Source organism: Amblyomma maculatum, chromosome 10 (assembly GCF_055883805.1).
Source record: "Amblyomma maculatum isolate TAMU_Amacu chromosome 10, ASM5588380v1, whole genome shotgun sequence".
Taxonomy (NCBI): domain Eukaryota; kingdom Metazoa; phylum Arthropoda; class Arachnida; order Ixodida; family Ixodidae; genus Amblyomma; species Amblyomma maculatum.
The window spans coordinates 57,945,753-57,952,849 of NC_139353.1; positions in this window are offsets into that span (position 1 = coordinate 57,945,753).

The following is a 7,097-nucleotide window of genomic DNA, read 5'->3' on the forward strand; positions in this document are numbered from 1 at the left end:
CAGAGTAGAAGCTCCATGGGTGCACTGCAGTGCAGCCACGGTGCCCCTGCCAAATAATGTGAAAACACACAAGGCATCGATTTAAAGGCCGCTTAAACACAGAAGTACGAAAGTGTCTGCGTGGGCGAGGAATAGGATGTTTCACATGCGATGCAAGGATTGTAGTCAGTTCTTTTTACATCTTACCCTTCCATAAAAACTCGACTATGTCGTCTGGTCTCGTGAGGTCACATAACCCATCCGTGCCGCCGGCCAACTACCACCTACTAGTGGCATTCAAGAGAGTTTTTGAGGCTGAGAGGCTTCAAAGATCGACAACGCCGCTGACGCCGCCATGACAATCTATTTACTGAATTCGCGGTACTAATACCAGTGCGCCAAATACTAAGGAAAGTTTGTTCAGGAGAGTCTGTTCTAGTGAAGCCACTATGCGGCCTCTATGCTTGGAGAATAGGGTCGAGTATAGGCGCCGTAACAGACTCCGCATGATGGTCTGTGCTGCAGTGTCTCATGCTGCAGCGAGCGACACGTGCATGCTCCGAGGTTATCAAGTCCAGCTAATCTTGTTGACGCCTCAGCCCGCCATCTGGTGAGGACCGCTGCTGGGCGTGTGAAACCGCTATGGCTCTTGTTAATAATGACTTCAGCTACTGAAATTCCGTAGCGCCTCCTCTTATCCTGGCAGAATTCGCCTTGCAGTGAGCCATTTAGGTACAGACCACTTGGCCGAAAGCATATCGATCATTGTTTTATAGCCGTGCAAAAGGGGACCGGCTGCAAAACCCTTCGATACGATTGGCGCCGTGCTGCTTACTGTGCACTCAGCGAGCAGTGCACGTGCGGCCATCAGCCAAAGGGCCACAACCCCCAGTGTGTGGCGGGAGTGGCGTAGCCCACTGCTTGCAAAATTGGCCCACTCATGTGGAACGAATTTGCACTGAATTATACGTTTCTCCGAGGCAGTGCATAATGCAGGCACAAAAAAAAACAACAACAAAACAACATGCGGTAAACATCCGAAATTACGCACCTGTGGTTCGCTAGAAAGACATGAGTATAAATGACTATTACTGAAGACATTTGAAACCTCATCATCTCTTTATAAGCGAGGCCTCCCATTTGCACCTTCATCTGTCCAGAAGACACATGGTCGGCATTGCACTAATCACAAATGGCATTCACGAATGACGATCGGGGCTATTAGGGATGAAATCTGGTGGTCTATTCGCTTTCTCGAGGAATGTATGCAAAAGTAATGCTTCTTAATACTTGCGTGTTTTAGGCGTAAATTGCTCGAGAAGGTAGTGTGAGCATAACTCACTACCTCAGTACCACACTTCGCTTTACAGATGTAAACAAGGTGGAAAGTGAAATAAATATATGATTTATCTCTTCAACTACTACGAGATATACTTATAAAAATTCTGGAGAAGAAAGACACTGCGCATTCTAGCTCGCGGAATCTAGTAGCCAGGCTCGCATATTGTCCATGTCGTTTAACTCCTGTATACCCTCTCACTTGCACCCCTTACCTTTCTTCGCACTTGCCACGCTTGGGCCTCCTTTGTTGCTTACACACTCCGAGCGGAAGCGGCACTGAGAAGCTTCTCATCTATTTTTTAAGCCTCTCAAAACCTTAGTCTGGTTTCGCCGCCAGGTAAGTCGTAGGGATTGCCCGCTCCCTTCCATCTTAGCATATCTAATAGACCGCCAGAGCCCCTTTCTCGGCTCAATATCCGTCACATTGAGGTACCATTAGCCACGCATGCGAACCTACCTAGTATTTCACTCAATGAATTAACTAGTTTAGGGTGAGAGCTCTGTAACAAATAAAGTTCGTCTAACGCTTAGTTATGCTGAGAGGACGAGGCGACCAAGTAGAGCTACAATCACCATTCAAACAGGGCTACTTACACGGTACTGGGTCATGGTGTACTGAATCCCATACGCTTTCAAGTTAGAGTTGTAGCTTTTCTTATGTGGTCCATCACTTTTTCAGTTGGACATAAAATTAATTCATATCGTCACTAGCCTGCAAATGCGTAGTGGTGCATGGAGCAATGACCACTATTTGAAATGAGGTTGAAGGCTTCTTTTTTGTTTTGTTTTGCATGAAGGCATTTTTAATGCATTATACTACATGATAGATGATCATGATGATAGCTTCCAGAATGCGTCTGGAAAAAACTACGATATTTGGCGACTGCTTCAAGTTCACCGCTGAGTCGCTGAAGTGCTAGTTATAGATATCATAATACGGAAATGACATCGGCTTGCCCCTAGTTTCGGATTTGGGTGATAATGGTAAAGGTAATAAGCAGGATAACGTCAGTAACGCTTTCACGGCAAGCGTGTTGAAAACACCTGCCTGTAAGGAGACGACTACATCTGGGTGTTGGAGTTTGTTAGCAAGCAAGATATCATCAGCGACTTCCTGTTGTGACAAAAGCATTATGAATTTCGGGACTTCGGCTGTGACTGCTAAAATGAAATATTTAATTTTCAGATTTGGTGCTTAGTTTTGATAAGCACGCGTTTGTTCAACGTTCAACATGAATTAGAGAAAACCCCTGCTACTCTTAGACAGTGCGCATTCAAAATTGATTAATTGACAGCTGTGACAGGTACACATCGCACTGCCTAAAATGTTGAAAGTTCTCGAAACCCCCACCCCCAGTCTAACCTTTAATGCCAATTTTATTGCCTTTACTCATCCAGCCACACCCCTTTCCTCCAGTGAACAGGAAATATACGCTAGTAATTCTATACTTCCTCGAAGTGGGCCACAAAGTCAGTAAGGTGGAAGCAAGGTAAAATGCTAGTCGGACTCTTCATCCAAGGAGGCAAAAAAAACATTAGGGGGCACATTGACAATCTAAAGAAGACAGGGGTGGAAGCGCATTGCTGAATTGTGATGTCATTGCGTGTGCTAAGTTGTGGTGGCTACTAAGTGTTAGTTGAGGTTTGCGCACGAGGATACTGCGTGCGTTTCAGATTTCTCAAAGCTTAATCAAATAATCATCATTGACTAACTCGTGCTATGGTATTTCCAGTTGTGATGTATGGATGCGGGAGTTGACTGTGAAGAAGGCTGACCGCCGAAGAATTGATGCGTTTGAATTGTGGTACTGGCGGAGACTCTTGAGAGTTCCTTGGGCAGCCAGAAGTTCAAATCAGTCGCTATTGTCGACCATAAACCCTGGCTGCTCATTGGAGGGTCAAATTCTAAAGGTAAAGCTCAGCTACTTCGGTCATCTGATGAGAAGAGAGGAGTCACTGGAGAAATATTTGATGTTGGGAAAGGTTGAGGGTCACCGGAGAAGGGGTAGGCAGTGAACGCGATGGTCAGATGGTATCCTCGAGGTGCTGCAGATGAAGTTATGTGATGTCAGGAAGATAGTGAGACACCGGAAAGCGTGTCGTGAGGGTCACGAAGAGTCGAATACGACTGAACGACTGAAGTGAACTGAACCAACTTATTAACCTTGCGTAAATAACTTTCTCAAGATGATTGACAGCTGCCGCGGATGAACGGACGCACACACGCATACGCCGGAGATTCATGAGTCATAAAAGGCTTTCGCTTTAACATTGATGGCTAAGCAAGCAGCTTGTAGGAGAAAACAATCGGTCAAGTGCAAGGAATGCTAGTTAGGTTTGGTTTGGTTTGGTTTGGTTTGTGGGGTTTAACGTCCCAAAGCAACTCAGGCTATGAAAGACGCCGTAGTGGAGGACTCCGTAAATTTCGACCACCTGGGGTTCTTTAACGTGCACTGACATCGCACAGTACACGGGCGCCTTGCTTTCTCGCCTCCATCGAAAAGCGGCCGCCGAGGCCGGGATGAATGCCAGTTAGGATTGTTATACCTAATGTTGCTAAAGTGGGGCAAAGTGTCTTTGGACAGCCCGGTTGATACTTTATAGCAGAAAAGAGGAGTACTTCCAGAAAACACTTTTGAACAACACCCCTGAGATCCCTGTTGTCAACGTTTCATGACACCTTTGTGAAAGTGAAACAGCAGAACATGAGAACTTAGAACGCCTATTCGATTACAATTGATTGCTATTGTGTTTAGGGCTACTTTGTAACTGAGTTTCTTCTCAGTGTTTATCTTTTTCATTGTTATCACTTCATTACTGTAGGCCGAGCATCTATTCAGCAAGTATAGATCGGTTTATCGGTGTTTTTTCGATTTTATTCTTACACTTCAGCGTATACTTGCTGGCTGTTTAGGTGTTCAAGAGAAATGTGTATGCAGAACATGCTTCAACATCCATCAACAATGCAGTCATTTTATTGCCCGAGTCGCTTTGGGACGTTAAACCCCACAAACCAACCAAACCAACTACATCTGCTTCATACTTTTCGCTGCACAATAACCAGATAACCCTTCCATAGCATGGCATTTTTCTTCCTCTTCATCAGCTCATTCAGGCGCTTGAACTTAGGCGCGCGAATACTAGAAGCGGATTGATCTTAATTTGGAGTGACTTGAGGACGGGTCGAAGTTAATGACTGGGTCATCCGTAGCACAGCGCGAAAGGCTAGAAGTTTAACGACCGATATTAGTCTTTTCAGAGAACAGTGCGCTTCGGGTGAGGAGTCTACTCTAGCGCAAGATTGTCCTCCTGATAAGCGGTGGGGTCACGGCGCATGTATATCTCTTCGGTAATTTTACTGTGCAGTTGGGGTGAGGCGTATGTAAACGATTAGGTAGTACAGCCAGACTTAACATGATAAGAACAACTCATTAACATTCATGATAAGTAAAAAAGAAGGATCGATAATGCAGGGGTCCGATACGCCAGCCAGATGATGATGATGATAACTTTATTTTCCACCAGATAAGGAGGTCCCCAATTCCCGCCCCCGGCACTCAGGCCTAAGGGATGGGAGCAGAGACCTCCGCGATCAGAAGTAGGCAAAGAGGTCTTGGCTCTTCGCGGCTTCTTCCGCCAAGCGGATGGCTTGTAGCTGTGGAGCAGGGACCTCGCTCCGCAGCAGGGTTTCCCAGGCTTCTCTACAATTGATATTTGTTTCAGCCCCTGGGGAGCTAGTACATTCCCAGATTATATGGTCGAGGGTCCCTCTCCCCACAGTGCTTGCATTTATCGTTTCTCCTATCTTCCATTTGAACATATTATGCCCAGACCGAGTTTACAAAGTTCCCAGCTTGCAGACGCCGCCATGCGACTGCCTACCTATTTAGACTTTTATCCAGTGGTGGCACCAGTCTCCTGCTTAACCTGTAATTTTGAAGAATCTCCGTATAATTTTGCAGACGCTCGTCCATGTTCCGGCAATCGGGCGGCTCCACAGTTACCCGGAAGTAGATAGCTCGGGCTAACTCGTGGGCCGCTTCGTTGCCAGGAACGGACGTGTGTGCAGGGGTCCAAAATAGGCGAATTTTCCTGTTTATAGTCGTCTACTGGCCACAATCCTTGCCGCTTCCGGCGAGACCCTACCCTTTCCAAAATTCAAAATAGCCGTTTTGCTATCGCTGATTATGAAATTGGCTTGCGTTCCGACGCAAGCGAGTGCTATTGCAACTTCTTCAGCCGTTCCAGCGTTGGTGGCGGATGAACCGGGGCACCTCGGCCGTCGACCACCGAGGCGACCGCCGCCCCCGTTTTTCCACTTGCCGCATCCACATACGCAACCGACTTGCTGTCCATCGAATCGAAGCGTCTGATTAGTGCTTCTGCTCTCTTCTCCCTCCTCTGTGTTGAATATTGGATGCATGTTACGAGGAAGGGAGGGAATGATTAGATTTTCTCGGCAGTCCTGTGGGATACTCGATTTTTCTCGTAGCTGCGAAACTCTGACAGCCTCAGTTATTTCGTCCCAGCTATTGTACACTCCCATAGAAAAGAGCTTCTCTGTGGATGTGGTAATTGGTAAGCCCAGGGCCCTCTTTATGCACCGTCGAATGAGAGAGTCTAACCTCTTCTCCTCCGACCTGATATTTAAGAACGGCGTGGCATAGCTCACGCGACTTATTACGTAAGCTTGGATGAGTTTAAGCAAGCTTCTCTCCTTCAGGCCTCGTCCTTTCAACGCGATTCTTCTAAATATTCCAATGGCTTGTGTGGCGAATCCCTCTAGCTTTCTGATTGTTCAATTATTATATCCATTTTCCTGAATGAATAGTCCTAAGATTCTGATTTGATCTACCTTTGTAACTTCTTTTCTTCTGTTTCTTTTTTTCTTTTTTTCTTCTACTTTAATGTCAAATTCCCAGCTGCGCTTGCACTGGAGTGACTTTGGGTTATAAAAAATAATTCTGATTTTTGCGGCGAGCATGATAGACCCCTACTGGCAGCATAGTCTACGACAGTGTCCTCCGTCGCCTGCAGGCAGCTCCTCAATGCTCGCATCACTACCCTGGTTAACCCAAAGATTGATGTCATCAACATAAATACTGAAATTTAGCCCCTTTATGCTCCTCAGAGCTTCTGGGAGGCCCCTCATCGCCACGTTGAAAAGGAGAAACTGTCAGTGAGTGTTCGACGTGGACACGAAGGAAGCACACGAGCGTGAAACGTACAATAAAACCACATACAAAAAGCAGCGCAGCGACAAAACAGCACAAGAAAGAAAGAGTGTGAAAACAAAACAGCACGACTAAAACGCAGCAACCATGACAACAGCGTATCAGAAGGAGCGAGAAGAAAAAAGCATTGGACGAAAAGAATAAAAGCATGGCGAGAAAGCAACACACGTAAAGAAAAAAACAAGCAGGGAGAAGAAACAGCGCTGTCCTGTACGGTACAGTGGCGCACGGTGCAGGAGCGCTGAATTATGATCATACCCGCCAAAGCAAAAAGGATAACCGATACGGCAGAGTCGTTCGGAGTTATAGATGGCTGTTGAACGATAACAGCCATCTATAAATCCAAACAACGCTGCCGTATCGGTTATCCTAATTGAAGCTATAGGTATCAGATTCTGTCTCTAGCTGGGCAAATCATAAGCTGCTTGTAAAACTGTGCTTCTTCTGCTTAATGAGGAGAACAGGACATTGAGTTGTGGGAATAGAATAGGATGCTGGCCTGTCTTTTATATTTACAAACAACTCCTGACAGAAGTTGGATTG